The sequence below is a fragment of the Anthonomus grandis genome, chromosome 17, assembly GCF_022605725.1.
Source record: "Anthonomus grandis grandis chromosome 17, icAntGran1.3, whole genome shotgun sequence".
Lineage (NCBI taxonomy): Eukaryota > Metazoa > Arthropoda > Insecta > Coleoptera > Curculionidae > Anthonomus > Anthonomus grandis.
Window position 1 is genome coordinate 13,218,974 of NC_065562.1, and position 20,089 is coordinate 13,239,062.

Sequence of the window (20,089 nt, forward strand, 5' to 3'; positions counted from 1 at the left end):
AGACATAAAAATAAACACAGCTATAAACATATAGGGTGTCAATGTGAAAACTTTCAATGCAAATATATCTCAAACTAAAAAAGTTAGAAAAGCGCAATTTGGTACGAAAGAGGAAGTATGAAGAAAGGTATAAGTTAATTTAATAATTTAATATAATTTATTATTTTAATTTAATAACTCATTACTAACATTCTGAAAGCCTTCCCTTGGAATAGATGCACACTTTATGATAAATCCGTTGCCAAAGATAATCAAGTGCTCTACGATGAACTGCTTTTTCTTGTTTGCTACTGAGCAATATCCAATTTAAGTCAAGTGTGTTAGATTGTACTTCGCAGTCAAAAAAGTCAAAAGTAACAATAATTTTTTTAAACCTATAAAAAGTGTGTTTTCTAAGTTGGAATACAGGTTTTAGTTCGTACCAGAAAATAGATGTTTGGACCTAGTTTTAAAAAAATATCTTAACCCATCCAACCCTAAAAACCAACTAAAATTGTTGACGAAATAGAAAGTCTAATTTTTACATGATGCGTTTTTAGATCAATGAAGTAGCCGGCGAGATCACCAGATCTAACACCCCTTGACTTTTTTCTCTGGGATCACTTAACATGATGACAATTAAAATTTTTGGGTTGGGGTACATAGGGCCCAATGGGTGACTCTCCTTATAACCAAAATATGTTGGTTGTAGTTTTATGATAGATTACCGAGTAGTTATTAAAATAATGCATTACAACTCTATTGTGAACTTTACGTAGTGTGTGAAAACATCACATATTTTTGGCAGACTTTTCAATTCATTTAATAGTTCAAGGATTTTCAATTTTAGATTTAATATGCACCATAGGAAATTAGTTATTAAAGGTTTCAATAGGCTTAAGATAAAAAGATATTAAAACTCGATTGTTGTCACACAGTGTTTTCAATAAATTGTTGAGCAAGACTGAAAGAACACCTTAAAATTTCTGTTAAAGAAAATATACAAGCACGTCTCTTTTATAGAGCAGTTTCATGGGAAAATCTAATTGACAAACCATACTTCATGGTCTGACAAACCAGGATTCAATACGGAACAGAACACCGCGCTGTACATTTTTAATGTGTTATTATTTGTACAAACATATTGAGTATTTTATAAATACCTAAAAGACCAAGAAAGTGAATTTCAATGCCTAAAATCAGGTACCTAAAATAAATTCTCTTAAAATTTCCGAAAAATGTGAAAATTATTTCAAATATATAAAAAACATAAAACAATAAATCAACTAAAATAAAAAATATGAAATATAATTTCCAATGCTTGGAAGACATGAAAAATAACGCCAACTGCTTAGAATTAAAAAAAAAACTAGTTTAAATTCCACAAAATATAAATCACAAATATTAGATGTGTCTCTTATATACTCGTGTCTAAAAAATTGCATTAACTATCTGAAATCATATGAAAAGTAACTTCAAAATCCTAAAAGACATGAAACAGAACTTCTAATGCTTAAAAAATGTGGAAAATAACGCCAACAGCCTGTGTGAAATTTAAAAGTTATTCAAACTGCTTAAAAGACTCGAGCCATTTATGTAATTAAATAACTCCAAATGCCTAAACATAAAAAATTATTTTTACTAAAATATGAAATATCTTGAAAGTATTTTAAAAAATATGTCAAATGCCTTAATTAAAATTTAAAGTGACTTCAAATTCCAGAAGTAATATTTTAAATGGTCTCCTTACTGGTATATAAAATTAACAATGATGTCCGCTCCTGCAAACTTTTCTATCAATCTTTCAATCGCTCGGTTGACTTTTTTTCTCTGTTTGGTTGATTAACAGTCCGTCCACGCACTCCTGTGACATCTCACTTTACACGCACGCATCGCATGTTGTGCAACAATCAATATCCCTCGTATCGCAGTTTTATTTTCATCGATACGACATCGATCAAACGTGCCGAGTTAAGACATTCACTCTGGCTGAATCTCAGATATATCTCCTCTTATTCTTTCGTATATACATATATAAAATGTCGTTAAGGATATAGGCATGGAGGGTCGGTACCAAAATGATTATGTTTCTTTCTTATGTTAAGTGTATTGTTGCAAAAAAAATTGTACTTTGAAGAGGGAGGGAGAGAGAAGGATAATGGGCAGTTGCCATTTTTAATAATATTTTCCTGAATCTATGGTTTTAATTTAAATATAAAAGTTGTGAAATTGTACAAATTAATATCGATATTATTTATTTTCTATGACTCAATGAAATAACCTATGTATAACCAGTGGATACACATCATTAAAAATTTTAAAAACTCATATTATTTTAATACAAACAGTGCAAAAATGGAAAAATTGTATGGTGGTGCGTAGGCTCTGGCCACATTTAGGTAAGTATTATCGATATTATTTATTATTCAAGCATTAAAATAAGAACGTAGAAAAAATTAAAATCTGTATAACATAATGGCAAAACGTATATGGTACCGCCCCAGAAACTCCCAATATGACGTTTCTGACTGTCAGTAGCAGCAGTTTTACGACGTCATACGTATCTACCGATAAGATGTTCATGAGCCTCGAGATGCCTTGAAGTACTTTTTGCATTTCTTTTCATTTTTCTCGGACACTCACTCGTAAAGTTGCAATGCCGCTATTAAGGTTATGTTGTGCGATAAGGGTTATAAAAAGGATATGGGTTTGATATCTTTTAGCCTGTATCCGCATATTTATCAGTTTTAATTAGTTAAATAAGCATAGAGTAATAATTATAACAGATGATAATTAGTTAGTAAGTCGGTCTCATTGCATAAGTGTTAATTGAGAAATTATAAAAGGTGGTACCTGTTTACATGCTTATTGGCGTCATCAGGGCTGAGTAAGTAAGAATGCATTAAAAAAATTAAAGAAATAAAGTATAAGTACAACAGGAGTAAAGCAACAAAGTTGTACATATTTTTTATTTGGACACTCATTGCCTATATAGGTCCTGCATTTTTTACTTTTTTTCAGATAAAAAATTGCTAGAAATTAGTAATTGTGCTTTAATATAGGAAAACTAACTTACTTAGATTTAATTGTCCGCAAATTTGACATTAAATATAAAACAATTAATGCATATTAATTAAACATATTTTTTAGCATGTTTTTGCATAAAAATAATTTAATCTGTCAATATCCGGTGCGATTACATACGAACTTTACGTACCCAATGGATCGGAACAGCTGAACGGGAGCTGACCTTAAAGTCTTAAGTAAATTTTTTCTTTTAAGAAACAATGTAAAATACGCACTGTGCCGTGGTATAATTATGATTTATCGTAATTGCAGAGATTTACAACGGTAATTAGAATGTTTTATTGCGCAATAAATCGGGAGTAGCTAGGCCGACTTCCTATGTCACATTCTTTTCCGGTGAACTCTTATTTTCTAGATTTTCTTTTAGACTATTTTATCAGTAATATGTGGGAAAATTATAATATTAGATGTCCAACATTTAGTTATGTGTTAACTCTTTAACTTTTGCTATTAGAATAAGTTGAAATTTTTTCTCAAAATTTCTAATAATTTTTTTGTATGTAAAAGCGCTATATCTTGTACTGTCCAGATAATTTTTGTACTATCCTGCAAGGCAACAGTGATTTTTTTGGGACGCCTTATTTCTTCTTATTAATAGAAATTGAAAAAAAAATTGTTTTTTTTTTAATTTAAGATATTTAGCACATCCTTCTAGATGTTTTTGCAATTCATAGGGTAAGAAGGAACGTATTTGCTGTAATTAGGATATCATATAAAAGTTAAGTAGGTTTAATAATTATCCACGATCCTGGAATGACTTTTATAATACTAGCATCATCAGCAAAAAGTTCAGATCATCTGCAAAAAGCAGGTATTTGCAGCAACATTAATTAAAACATTAATTAATATCACATATTATATTGTTTATTGTAAAATCTGTATCAAGTAAGATATAGCAAAAAAAATCATCAATATTTTTTGAAATTTTACCATTTCATGCAAGATGGCTCCTTTCAAGGAGTTGATGGTCGAAAACTTGAGTTTAAGTTTTTTATATGACATCCTACAGAAAATAAAGAAATTCTATCTTACCCTATGAATTGTAAACATAAATACTATATAAAAAATTACTTAGCTGGAGAAATTTTTGATTATTTTTTGGTGTTTAAAGCCACTTTTGTATAGTCTATTTTTTTTACTCAAAAGAATATTCCAAATGTTTGATATTTCATTTTAAATCTATTTAATTGAATCCCGTTTATTACATCTTCCAGATATTTTCAGTGATTTTTTATTACATTTAAAGCTGCTTTTGAATTATTTGATCTTTTCGATTTTTCAAAATTTAATTCCAGGCATATTAAAGTAAATTTTTTATATTCCACATATCTAACATATTTTTTTCTAAATTGAATTTTAGACATTTATGGTCAAATACCTATTTCTTCTTTCTGGTGTTAAAATCGATCCAGTCTTTTCACACGGCCTGGAAATAATTCAAAGGTTCAGGTGGCCGCATGAATCCAATGTGACACCACGGTCGGTTATGTCCGTATCCCCACCGCACGCCAACAAGGAACGTGACATGCAGTAGCCCAAACAATATTGAGTGGAATGTAATCAGAAGATATGCGTGAAACGTGTTTGGTCTGCTATACTGGCCTTTAGAAGCGTGCGACGGAAGGAAATCCAATAATTCAGTTCAATTTAGTATTTGTAGTGGATGGCGGTTTTTGTTTCACGTGTAGTAACTAGTAATTCCGTACGAAGAAGAGCAAAAGCGCCTAGATGCCTTATGGCAGGAAATTTTGTCAGATGAAGAAGATGATGCCTTTCAAAATGATGCATCTTCCGACGAATGTCAACTATCAAGTTCCTCTGAGAAATCAGATGATAGTGAAATGGATTGGCCTCCCAGAAAAATAAAGCGCCAAACGAAAAAAATACAAGTTGATTCCCCTCGTGGGGCCACGACAACACAAGTTTATCCCTGTACAGACACTTAAAGCCATTATTGTGTATTCCAGATATTTGAATATTTCTTGTTAATTAAGTTTCAGACATTCGAGGTCACAAATTTCTTCTTTCTTGTGTTTGAAGTCACTTTATCTGAAATTCAGCTTTTTGCTTTAAAAAAAAATTCCCATAAAAGTAATTTTTATTTTAATATTAACCAATATTTAAGGCTTTCAAATATTTGAAGCCGTTTCTTATATGTTTTAGATATTTTTGATAAAACTTCATTCTTTTGAGGCCATAAATTTTTACTTGGTGCTTATCGCCACGTTTGGATAATCCTTTTAAAATAAATTTGTATTTGTGTTTTTGGCATTTCGTATGTTTCACATAATTTAAATATTTTTTTATTTGTATTTAAATACTAATTTTTTTTCAAATTTATCGACATAAGTCTTTCAGGCAGTTAAAGCCACACGTTTCTTCTTCCTGGTAATTAAAGCCATATTTTATATCTTCTTGGTTATATGGAACCTCTCACATCTTATTGCGTCCTTAAACATATTTTTAATTTGCTTGAGATATTCAATAGTCAATTTTTGTTTAATTTTTCTTAAATTTTGTTTTAAGTATTTGAGGCCATTTTTAATTTCTTCCTGGTAATTAACTGAAAAAACTTTTCGAGGCAGCTATAGTCATTTCTTTCAAAAATTTTTAAGTCATTTTTTTTAAATTACTTTGAAAGTTCTTGATTTAAATAGATTTTCTAATACTTCAGACATTGGTGCAATTTGCAATTTTTCCCAGTTAATTAAAGTTTATTTTTAATATTTTTTTGGGGTTTTGTTATAACTTTTAATAATTTTTAGGCACCGGAAGCTTAAACAATGATAAATTTGTTTCTTGTAATTGAATTCATTTTTTAGAGCCACTTTAAGTCATGTTTTAATTCCTACAGGTGTTTGAAGTATTTTTTTAACTCCTATTATGGATTTTAAATTTTATTGCAGATAATTGAATTGAAATTTTGAAGGAATTTTATTGCTTCTTTTTTCGATTTAGTTTTCGAAAAAAAATTTACCTTTTTTTCTAAAACCTTAGAATACTATTTAATACAGTATATTTTAAAAAATGGAGTTACATGTTCTAAACGTTTGAAAGTAGTTATTCAGCCATACAAAGAAAAATTCAGTATTAAAATGTGTTTTTTTTTTGAATAAATAATAATTCAGATCCATTGTCCAAGTTTAAAATATATTTTTCTTATCCGATAAATCTGCATATAAAGTTATGCGTTCGACCTTAAATCGTATGGTACCGGACACCCTCTTATATCTTCCTTAATTATTCCCGGTACAGCAATAAAACGCGATTAAAAGAAACGAGTTCTAAAAGCCGTCGTACAATACGGCTCGGACGGTATAAAATTAAGTTGTGATACATATTTCTCGGGCGATAGCAATGCAGAACAAAACATACGGTACAAGGGGCATAAATCTGGCGAAATCGGAGGCCGGTCCGCGATTTGCATAGGACAAACATTAAGCTCTTAATTGAGCCTCGCGTGACTAGCTTTTATTAAGGCTTCGGATTTGAACTGGGCAGTACGGACCGCTCCGTCGATACTGGCTAATAAATTTTAGGAAAAGGGATTGGTTCGGCTACATAGCCGTTCCTTTGCCCTGCCTCTTGTAGCATTAAATGGTCCAGTAAATCTAATATTTTGCATGTGTCGTACAAAAACTTTAAAGGAAAAAATCACTTGGAGGAGGGGTGTGAAAGCTGTTGGGCGCCAAAGAGTTGCCAAAAATTAATTTTTCGGTATAGACTTTTGATGAATTCGCTATGATTTGTCGCTGCAGTTTAAGAAGATCAAAGAAATATAAAAGAATAATGATTAAAAGAAAAAGAAATTATTATAAATTTAGAAGAAGAAGAAAAAGACTGAAATGACAGATAAGGTGAAGTAACTTGGCAACATTAAAATGCTGAACTTTTGCAAGTGCAAATGTCAGATTAATTGGATGAAATTATAACCTTGAGAAATTGAAGGATATAGAGGAGAGAAAAGTAAACAGAAAAATAAGGATGGATGGCAATAAGTCAAGCCCAAGAGAAAATTTGTTGTTAAAAGGAGCAACAAAACAAGTTTCTAAATTAGTCCACCTTCATGTTACTGGACTATCTTAAGTCATAGTTAACTAGTAGCATCTAAGATGCTAGATACAATGTTATTAGACGAGACCAAGACACTGAAAAAACTTGAGGAGGTCGGTTGATTTTTGCAGCCAAAAAAAAGTTGTTAAAAATTGATTCTAAAAAATGGATAAGGAAAGGAATTTTTTCATAATTTTTCAGTCAATTTTAGACTCTGTTGAAAGAATTTTGTGATAATCTTTTCGATGTATTTATAATAAAAAAAATTTTAATTTTTCGACACACCCTACAATTATTTACATAAAGCAGTTTTTGCTGTACACTATTTTTTTACTGTGACGCTTAATACCGCCATAGTTACGTCACATACGATAACCGTTTTTTCTCTCGGACATTCGGATTATAGCCATAATCCAATAAAAGCCGTTTTTATCTAGATATTACTGTTTTCCAGAAAAACAGCTTTTTCTATAAAAAAGCTCCCCTACAATCATCCAGTCAAACCCTCGGCACCCCGGGGCCGGCTGTTTTTCGTCAATAATTTAGTGGTCCAGCATCCAATGTATCCATATAGGGAAGATTTCAACAATCCTTTAGCCCGATGACGTTTCATGCATTGTTTTCAATGAATGGCGGGAATTGCTGTATTGAATTTTTCATTTTGAAAACTAGAGGCCTAAAATGGATGAAAATAATCACGAAATGGTATTGACGATATTCTAAAGCTTTGAATTTTCCAAATATGTGCATATCGACTATTGCGGCCAGAAAAATTCGCTAAAGTCTTCCAAAAATTCCTTTTTTCTTACCAAATTGGGTGGCTCAATAATAAAATGGCAGTTTTTATTCAGTTGTACAGTTGGTTAGTTTTTATGTATTAGTCTATTAAGTATAGTAAGTCGTATTGATATATTTATTTTAAAAATGGATTTTGGTATTAATTGAGTTTTAGAAAGAAATTATAAAAAATATTTGAAATTATACAATCACGAATTTAGGATTTGTTTAGTAATTTAAATGACTAAACAATATTAAAACAATTATTTAATTTAACAGATAATTGACATTTAAGACTCAGGTCATGTGACTAAAATAACTTTTTTGCTATTGGTCCGATTAGGTTAAAATTTAGTGTTTAGGGTTTATTTCGGATGCAGTTACAAAATTTTGACAGATATTTTACATTTCAGCAAGTCACGCAACTACAGTAGCTACTTTCTTATTAGTCTAATTTGATTGAATTTGGGGTTTATTTAGGATACAATTACTAAATTTTGAATTATCTCAATACATAGACTCTTGAGGCCTGATCTTTAGGTCACTCCTATGAATCGTGGAAAAATTTATGGTAAAGCTTTTTTACAATTTTTTAAATGGTCTTTAAGCAACAAGAAGAAATTTTGAATTTGGATCATATTAAAAAAAAAGCTTAAAAAAAGTATTTTGTTCCAAAATCATAAAATGCCAAGAAATAGAATTTCTATGAATCTTAGAACCAAATTGGTAATACCCCTTTTTTAAGATACTCTGGGGTAGTACATGATAAAAAAAAACACATAAATTTTCTTATAGGATGCTTGATAATTAGCAACTTGAATTTTACAGTTTTTTGCTATTTTCTCCAATTCTATGATAGCTAGAATGGATTGATTTTTACGTAGATATACTTCATAACTTTTATTTTAAAGAAAATATTTTTAGATTTATATTTAACCAAAATAAAAAACAATAAAAAAATTTTTTTTTCATTTAACAATAAGAACATTAAAATTTGATAATAACGCATTAAGGGAAAAAAGACACCATGGGAAAAACCAATTTTTACTAATTTATTAGCTTCTATAGCTTCGCTTCAATTCGCTGCTGGTATTTTTTATTCCTTATCCTTTTTCTGTTAATTCTTTATATATTTTAATATAATTGCATTTTAAAATAAAATCGGAAAACATAAGAAATCGACGTAAAAATCCGTCGGCTCTTATGGGACATAATCTTTTCTCCTTATATTGTGGCACTATTATGAATTGTCGAAAATTTTTCCATTAAGTTTTTTTATTAATTTTTGAACAGTTTTAAAAAGCAACAACAAATTTTGAATTTGGAGCATATTTTGAGAATATACTTCTTTTGGACCCAAATTCTGTTCCAAAATAAAAAAAAATGCAAAGCAATAGGGTTTCGGCTCATTTTAGGGTCAAATCGGTAATAAGCTTTTTTATAGGAACTTTGAAGCAGTACTGGATAGAAGAATAAAATATTCAAATTCAGAGAAGTTTGAAGGAAGAGAAGTCAAAGAAAGTCTTTAATATAACACAAAGCATACAGGAGTAACTTAAAAGGATCATCAGCATATTATTGATCTCATTGAGTCGATTTTGTGGCAAATGTTATTAAATTGAAAGCTTGCTCACAGTTTTAGGGAGAACGACGAAAACACTGTAAATTCCTTAAGAGTTCTAGTTCTCTAGCCCACAGTTTGGTGGTAGTTCTTACTACATTTCTAAGACAACTTATAGGAAACACAGATTCTTACGTCAGGTATTCTTTTATACTAGTTTGAGTTTTTCAGAGGAAATTTCCTGTGCTTTTAAAGATAAGCAAACCCTAGAAAAATGTTTTGGACGTCAAATATCTTTAGATACCTTCTTGGATCATTATGAACGTCTGGTTAGTATGACTTACTTTCTTTGCTCATACATTCACTAATGGATACTAAAGTTCACTGATACAAGAAATCCAGCTTACAAATTTCAAAAACAAGCAGGTAGTAAGGGTCAAGGACCGGATTCGTGTCGTCAAGTACCATATTGTTAGCAACAGTTGATTCAGGTAAATCTCGAAAGATAAGAATGTTAAAAAATTAAGTAGCACTTGTTTATGGGATTCGGTGAAATGTCGACTATAATTCAGTGGAACCCGTATCGCCCTAACGAGGTCGGCCATATTTATTTTTACGGCTTCGCGAAGAAGTTATAACGTTCCCTTATAGATTATCATTCTGCTGATGCTGTTCGTATATTAACGGGGCATTTTCGCATAATAAGAGCGATTAAAAGTGTAACAATCAAATTTGCATTAATGTACGATTTTTAGGTAAAGTGTCTATCGTAGCTATGTAAATTATGCATCCCTTAATTTATTGATCTACGAAATTTTTGATATTGCGGCTCTAAACAAGTCAACGTATCTGCAGTTGGACCATTTTCTCAGATTATTTGACCAGGAAATGCATCTTTTTCCTCTGCTTTGTTTTCTCTGTATCTTTCTCCGAATAGTATTCTGTAACAATGCATATCCCTGTCCCCTTCTGCTATATAGGATGAATGTTGCGAATTCATCATATATAGCAACACCAAGAAAACGTAGTATATCAGTATTCTGACTCTAAGTTAAGATCTTTACTGTTTAACATATTTCTCACTGTGCTAAATATGGTTCTGGCTTGTCTGATTCTTAATTTAATTTCCTTAGTGTACTCATTACCTTCATTGTTTATTTCGATGGTTCCTAAGTATTTGTCACCACTGATTTTTGTCACTATGATCAACCAACCTTTTCTTCAAGTAAATTTTCTATTGTTTCAGCAATAAATATGGTATAATCTGCATAGCAAATATTGTTAACAAGTATTCCATTAACCTTTACTTCCATTGTCGTTTTCTTTAATGCTCTCTGAATGATTTTTTCCAAATAAAGATTAAATGAGAGTGGCGATAGTATACATCCTTGCCTTACACCACGTTGTACTATTACATCTTCTAATATCCACTTTGATATTATTCATCTGCTTGTAATATTAATTATTTTAAGGTCTTTATAAAATGCTTTGCTGCTGTTAAAAAAACAGACATACAACGGTTGGTTGATGTCCATGCATCTTTGAGCCAATACATAAAAGACACACAAGACTTCTCTTGCTCCCAATACTTTTCTGAAGCCAAATTGGGTTTCGCTAATATCTTATTCTAATTTCCTAAAAAATCTCTGATGTATTATCTTTAGGAATATTTTGAGAGCATGACTCATTAGATTGATAGTTCTTATGGTCACTACATTCTCTTGCGCAAACCTTTTTTAGTAATGTAATGAAAGTCAATCTAAACTATTCACTGGCAATAATTCCTGTATTACATATTGTTTTAAATAGTTCAACCAGTATGGCTTTTTGATATCCTGTGATTAGTCTATTATATATTTTATCATTTCTGCTGCATGCAATATCTCTTCTTTGTTATTGTTGAGCTCATCTCTCTTTCTGTGTCCTCTTCCATTATATCTTGTTGCCTGGCATTGTCGAATAGTTCTTCGATATTCTCATTATATCTTACTAGTTTCCTTTCAGTGTCTAGGATTGTATCCAACAAGATATTGCTGATTTCGTCTTTTTATACCAGCTAATTCTATAATTATTTTATGAAGGTTAAGATCGTCGTGTTTTATCAGTAACTTTTCTGTACATTTTTCTTTGACTTCACGTATTCTATTTCTCTTCATATGTTATTGCCTGTGTTTTTGTACAATCTTCTTTCCTCCGTTAGCTTTAAAATTTCGTCAGTTAGCCATCACCTTGAAGTCAATATTTTTAATAAAGGACTCACTCACTTATTGAGATAAAATTATATGAAGAGAAAAGAATCTATATAATCTATTTATTCCAAAAGAAACTTTTAATAATTATATAGGTATCGTATCCATTAAAGTTATGCGTGTTAACTTTGTTTATGAGTAAGCAATTTTTTTCGTTAGTGGTATAATTGAATTTCATCCTAATTTGCATATTAAACTCGCAACTGCACATTTGCAGAAATTTATATGCAGGATGCGTCTAATATCCTTATTTTTCCGCACACAGAGAACAGGAATCTACACGTAAGATTACGAAAACTCTTTTTTTCCAAATAAATTAATGTACGCAGCGGCAAAAAGTGACAATTAAAGATTCCGAATGGCCGAGGCGCCTCGTTCGTTCTCGTTACCATTTGAGAAATCATCGGCATAACTCAATAATTTTCGTCGTTTTGTTTCTTTTTATTGGTCTGGGGCACAGGCAGGAGCAGTTGCCGCAGATTTTATGCCGAATGCAAATAAAGGAATAAATTTGTCATCACCTGGGAGTCAATGGGAGAAACGCGACCGTAAATTTTTAGCCTTGAGAACGACGAGAGGTCGTGCAGCGAACGCGGGTCGTTAAGAGGAAAATGATCGATCTGATCTGATTAAAAAGAATCTACATCTCATTTTGAAGATATTTTTGAAGAAGATTGCTTAAACACTTTTACAGTGTAGGATTCTTCCAGCTCTTCCTTTTTTGCTCTGTTTCAATTATCAACCTTTGTTCTACATCGATTGCCCAGGATAACTCATTGGCTTTTTTTTTCTTCATGGGGTAACATTGGATGTAAGGAATGCTCTGTGATTTTCCAAAAACACTTTACAACAAATAATTTATTAAAAATTATTTTTATTATAATGTTCTATACGAAAACTTACGTTATGACACTTTAAATTTCGAAAGTCTCTCTGCTGAGCATCACTGTCAACTTGCAGGCATTTATCAGAAAGAAATCCAGTGTGTTCATTACTGTAAATCGTACACCAGATGGTAATTAAAACATATTTTTTAATGTAATGATAAAAATTCTTAAGAAAATTTATTGTACATAAAGCTCTTATCGTAACAGGAGATTTTAATGCTCATTTTAATAAAAGATATACTAGAACTCCTTGTAATTCCTCAAGTCCTTTAATCTTAAAAAAACACATTTACCACTCAAAATGAGAGATATGTGGATACTATTTTCACTAACACTGATGGATTTACTGAGCCAGTTAATCTCACTGACATAGCTCAAACTACAAACCACAATCTTCTTTCAAAACCAATCAAAATATTGCAGCCGTTAAACTGAAAATCACCCGTACAAAAACAATGCTAAAAATGTAATGGGTTATAATCTTATTTAAATTAATTTTTTCCTTTCTTACCAATAATTTAATGATAACTTTCTTTTAGTTCTTAATGTACAATTAAATAGCTGCGCATTACAATTATTTAGTGCAGATCCCTTTAAATGTAAACCTTAGGTCATCCCTTAATACGTTTAAGATCTGTAAATAAAACTTCAATTTTTAATTTATAAACATCGGCTTAATAGTATATTTTATACTATTGATAAAACAACGTATATCGTGATAAATTAGGTTATGCACACGTTACTGAACAAATCTCTTTGAAAATGCATTAATTATATTTAAAATAACAAATTCTTAATCAAACTTCCTACATGTGCCATAAACTGAATATATCGAATCTTGTTAAGTTATGCATATAGGTTTCCAACTTTTACTTTATTTACTCATTTGTAAATTCCACGTCTTTATAATATCATCTTATCAAAATTATAAAAGTATGGATACTTTTTAACATTGAAATATGAAGGTAATTATGAAACGTGCATCGTGATTATTTGAATTATGCATAGATTTTGCAATGTTTTTATATTACATACAAAAATGAAAACTGTATATCGCAATTATTAAAACTAATTGAAAAAAGAAACTTTACTTTTAATGTTTTTGTATCTAAATTTTGCTTAAAAAATCGACTTAAGATAGGAAATTTAAATTAGAGGTTAGATTTCCTAATCAACGTAATTGAAATTGGACTTTTAAATGAAAATGTACATTAAAATGCTTCAAAAGTTATAGGTTCTTAAATTTTGTTGAAAATGTGCTATATTATATTATATTTTGAGCTTTATAATTTCGTAAAAATGATCTGGAAATGTACTTTTAGAAGGATTTAGGAAATTATCAACCAAAGGCTATACAACTATTAATTAAATAATTATAACTAAAGGCTTACACACACACTCTTTTTACAAAAAATTAAAATTAAAGAATCCCAATTTTCAATTTATAAACCGAACATTACCTTAAGAGGAAATACATTTTATGTAATAAATAAGACCACGTATTTCGTGCTAAATTAAGTTACTAACTTACGTCCTGGAAAAGAAAATTACTTCACTATTGATTTTAAAAGTTGGCATATCTGATCTAGATCTTAAAATGGTAACATACTTGATTGATTATTGGTTCAATAGTGGTGTATTTTTCTTTTAGTACATAGTCAAATGTACGCCGTTACTCTAATTATGCTAAGTTAATAATTGTACAGTCAAAATAAATGAAATAAAACTTTACTTAAGTCGCAACTAATGTTCAAATTGTCTGCCTCCATTTCTGATACGACGTTTTAAATTGAATACGCTTTTTCTTGATTTCAATTTCTCACCTTTTATTAATTATTCTTCTCCGTCAAGTAGGTATATTTTAAATAATTTCCTCGAGTACCTGATCTATAACCTGTTTTCGGCTTATCGTTGATTTTTGGGATACCCTGTATGTAGAATAGAAGAAGTATATGGAATAGTAGATTATTTATAGAACAACATATTTATCTTTTCAGTGATTTATAAATTGCATAAGCCAAAGACAAAAAAAAACATTATTTCAAAACTATGGTGATTACAACTCAAATATCTGTAATGTGTCCAAGTTATCACCACCACTTCTTAAAAACCTCTCAGGCCAACTTCTTTGTTCTCGAAAAGCCATCCATATCCACCGAGTTAGTACCACAAAAAAGCGTCCCCTTAGATAAGATTTTATGGCAGAAGGCATCACGTATCCGAAATACTTGTTAGTGCGGTAAAGTGTTCGAAAATCGCGAGCAGTTTTTTGCTTCTGCATATGCGAGAGGACCCTTCTCTTCTTCTTATTCTTCGACGGTCCTTCTTTGGCCGGAATGCATCTGTCGAAATGGCAGACGAAACCGATAAATTTCGGCAGGTTGTTGGCTTCTGTTTTAAGTAAGGATCATCCGGATCCCGCTCTCTATATAGCTGGTTTTCGCTATTGTTTTTGATGATGCGTGAGACATATGGCAGTTTTTTTTTTTGAGATATATTCTTGATATACTCTATGATTTATTTATGTTATTTGGAAATAGAGTAGATATTTCTTGATTGAAAGAAAATTACCTAAGAGAGGTAGTAATAAAGTTTGCCATATCTAACACAGGGTGTTTTAAATTCGACCCTCAACATGAAGATCTCGGAATCTATAAGAGATATAAAGATGCTTAATTGGGGTAAAGTTGAGAAATTTTGAGCTTAACAATATGCAATTTAAAAAAAAATATGTTCCAAACAGTTTCGCAGATATTCAAAAAAAAGTCAAAATTTTGAAAAATCGATTTTATTTTTTTCTTAACCGATTTTAAAATAACTTGCACTTTTGCGTCGCCACTTTTTTTGTGTTACATGATAGTGTTTTTAGATTTTTATAATGAGAATTAACCTGTCAATAAATAATACCCGTTAGACAGAAATACTAGTAATGCAATACCGTAATGGTGCACACATTACTTCAGAGTTACACCCTTATTATTTAAAGACATTTTTCATTTTATTTTACAAAATTACTGTTAGACAGAAAATTACGTAAAATACCTGGAAAATATTTCTTTTAAATTATTGAAATCCCTGGAAGGCGTAAAAATTTCTTTCAAATGTCTGAAATAATCCAGTTTTCTGGAAAACGTACAGAATGACTTTAAATGTCTGGAAGTAATAAAAAATCACTCCAAGAGTCTGGAAACCTTTAAGAAAAACCAAAAACATGCCACTTTCCCAAATTTAAAAAAAATCTTAAAAACACAATAGCATTAAATTAAATAAAAACAGTATATTGCAAATACCTACCAGACATATAAAAATTAGCTCAAAAGCCTGGAATAAAACAAAATTTTATCACAAATGCCTAAAATAATATAAAAATACTCAAACGGTCTGAAAACTGTTAAAAGTTATTTAAAAAATTCTGAAATTTAAAATTAAAAACCAAAACCATTTTAAAGGATTAAAATGAAAAGAATCCTGGAATAAAACTAGATTTTATTCAAAATGCCTCTATCGAAAAATCTGGAAAATTTTAAAAATTATTTAAAGAAATCGAAAATTCTAAAATTAAAAACTGGAAACAAAAACTTATCCTAAAACATTAAAATTTAAAGAAAAATTATTTGAAATGCTTGAATCACGTCTTTCAATTGACCAAAAGTCCTGGAATAAAACAAGGTTTAATACAAATGTCTGGAATATCATAAAAATACTCAAAAAATCTGGAAAATGCTAAAGGAATTAGAAATTGAAAACAAAACTTATAATAAAACATTAAAATTAAAAGATAAATTATTTAAAATACTTAGAAAACGTGGAAAATGACCCTAAGGTCTAGAAGTAATAATTATTTTTTATTTCAAGTGAAAAATTTCCTTCAAATGGCTGAAATAATATAGAAAATCAATCCAGTTTTCTGGAAAACTATATAGAATTATTTTAAATATCTGGAAATAAGAAAAAATCACTCCAAAAGTCTGGAAAACTTTAAGACAAGCCAAAAACATTCAACTTTACCAAATTTAAAAAAATCTTAAAAATGCAATAGCATTTAATTAAATAAAAACAGTATATTGCAAATACCTGCCAGACATGTAAAAATTACCTCAAAATCCTGGAATAAAACAAAATTTTATTACAAATGCCCGAAATAATATAAAAATACTTAAATGGTCTAATAACTGTTAAAAGTTTTAAAAATTTTAAAAATTCTGAAATTAAAAATTAAAAACTAAAACCATTAAAATTAAAAGAAAAGTGATTTAAAATACCTAGAAGACGTGGAAAATAATTCTAAAGTCAGGAATACAACTAGATTTTATTCAAAATGCCTCGAATATATATAATTAAAAATCGAAAATAAAAACTTACCCTAAAACATTAAAATTCAAAGAAAAATTATTTCAATCACGAAATAATTTGAATCACGTCTTTCAATTGACCAAAAGTCCTGGAATAAAACAAGGTTTAATCCAAATGTCTGGAATATCATAAAAATTGTCAAAAAATCTGGAAAATGCTAAAGGAATTAGAAATTGAAAGCAAAAAAATAATTTAGAACATTAAAGTTAAAAGATTATTTAAAATACTTGGAAGACGTGAAAAATGATCCTAAGGTCTAGAAATAATAATTATATTTTATTTCAAGTGCCTGGAATATTGTAATGATAAGAAACTAGACTAAAAAATAATTTTTTTTTTAAATTTTTAAATTTTTGAAATTTAAAATTGGAAACGAAAACTTTTCCTAAAACATTAAAATTCAAAAATAAACGATTTGGAATACTTGCAACACGTGAAAAATGATCCTAAAATCCAAAAATAAAACAAGATTTGATTCTACATTTTAATCGAAAATATATGATATTTATAACAGCTTAGATATTGTCTTCTATTACAGTCAATTTATAACAGCCAACTGCGGCAAATTTAGTTTTTTTTTCCAAAAATTAGTATGTAAAATTATAAATATCCGGCAATGCCTTTATTTATTATTTTCAAAGCACCAGTAAAACTAATTATTTAAAGTGGTTGGCAAGATCTAGCATAGCTACTTACCTAACCATAAATAATAAAACTAACAGTATAAAGTAATAAGATGCAAAAATATGTTTTAGTGAGTCATATGTCCTAGAAATCGCTGCAATAATAACATATATGTCATTGAATCAACGCCAAAAAAAATCACTACTGAGATTTTATGGACAAAAAATACTGTATAACATTTTTTTTTTAACAAAATATTTAAGATTTCTTCAATAGCAAACAATTAGTTCCACACCACTGGCGACTCGAATAGCGCCTAATAAAAACCAGTAAAAAATAACACAAGGGAGTCAAATATCGAAGAATACACAATATTATACACATACCACGCAAGAAAGAAACACCTGATGCCTTTTCCTCCCCATGTCATGCCATAACGTCCTTTTACAATAAGTATCCTAATCAGTTCGGCTGCTCAAGGTGCTATTTAGTTTTTTTTTGTTTAGGCCATGTTGCCGTTATTCGTTAAAAATTGTTTGAAAATTTGAAAAAATCTTGAAGTCAAATTTTGTTCTTCACAGTCATGATGGTCTAGACCAAAGACCAATATCTTTGACTGTTTTTCGTTGAAGGTAATAATAGTCTTAAAGTTCTAAAGAGAAAAATAAAGAATGTCCAAAAAGAAGTTATCAAATTAAAAGATAAAAATGGAATTACTACCATCAGCAGAGAAGAATTATTAGGGGTAGCAGAAGGATTCTGTACACAAAACTCAAATTCAAATACAAAATAAATTTATTTATCAATAAAATTTCAAACATAATTACCAATTTACATTAAATATTTAATATTGTGACAAATAGGACCATGCCTCGATTATGAAAAGCACAGGTGCAAACTTGTGTAGCAAGGCCCTTTTAAAAAAAAAAAATTAAAACAAAGAATAATAATAATAGCTATTAACCTGGCCAATATAAGTACTTTTTTAATACTAATTCAAGGTTTTGTTTTTTTTTGCAGTAAAAGAAATACCAGAGGGAGGTAGGTAGACGCGCAAGGGGTGCAAAGGAAAGCGGAAAACGTGCAAAGGAAAATTGCACAAGAGTCGGCAAAACCTTGATGAGCAACAAACAGAAAAGTTAGATAACTGTATTAATAGGGTAATTAACCAAGGATCGGAAGAAATGCCAGATATAAAAATAGATGAAATAGGAAACGAACTAAGAAAAATGAAAAGTTATAAGGATCTGGGTGAAGACACTACTGTTGTAGAAGCTATAAAGATCGGAAAAGGCAGATTCTTAGAGAAAATGCAGAAACTGTTAAATTTATGTTTATACCAAGGCGAATCACTTACAAGAGGGCACAAACAATTTTATTACACAAGAAGAGTTCAACAGACCTTGAGAACTGAGCCTGCTCAAGAAAATTAAATGTTTATCAAGAGGGATTTGTAGGGAACAGCCGTATTCTAGGACAAACTTTCGCACTAACGACAACCTATAAAGTAACAAAGGCCTTTCAGAACAAAGAAAAATTCAACGAGTAAAACCGACCCCTGGTCCTGAACTTCGTCGACTTCTGCAAAGTATTTGATAAAATCGAATATATCGATATAAAATGTATATAAGTCGAAAGAGGAATTAGATAAAGGGAGACGTTATCTCTCAAATTTTTTACGTAAAAAGTTGTGGAAGATGCTTTCAAGTAGTTAGACGAGGACATTAAAGGAATCTTTAAAAACAACGAAATGCCCTCCTACCTGCGATTTGTCGATGATATCGTTTTAATAACAGATAACTTGGGAGAGATTAGAACTATGATTGCTGATTGAAAGAACTCGTCCATTATCTTAAAGAGACTTACGTAGTAGAGACAAAATAAATACACATCTAAAGATACTACTAGTTTATAAGGTTTGATGATGCTTTATTTTAAGCGAAACATGTAACCTTCGGAATATACAAATATTTTGAGGCCGAGACTTAATGTTTTTATTTTGTCTCTATGATTACTGAGTTAGATGGCGTTTCCAAAAAAGTCGATTTAGACATGAACTTTGGAGAGACATATTTATGAAAAATTTGATTTCAAGTAAAAACCTGAAGGTCGATAGGAATGTAATAATTCTACTCTATAAATATAAATACTTATAAAATCCGTATAGTTATAAAATCCAAATTGCCAAAGTTAAGCAAACCACTAAACTACAAAGAAGAATTACTTTGGCATTGGCTACATGAGGAGCTCTATCAGGCAATTTTAAGAGCAACATATTAAATGACCTAAAAAAGAATACCTTCAACTAATAAGTGCCCAAGTTATGATTACAGTGCCAAAACACCCTTATCTCAGACCTTAATCAAACACAGAGTCGCCCAAGGAAGAATGGAAAAGTAACTACTGGAGTCACTCTAAGAGATAGACACTCAAGAATCAGAAAGGCAAACTAATCGCTAAAATCGGAAAAGACAAACTAAGAAGAAGAACAGGCGTCATGGATGTCATCGAGCGCATAA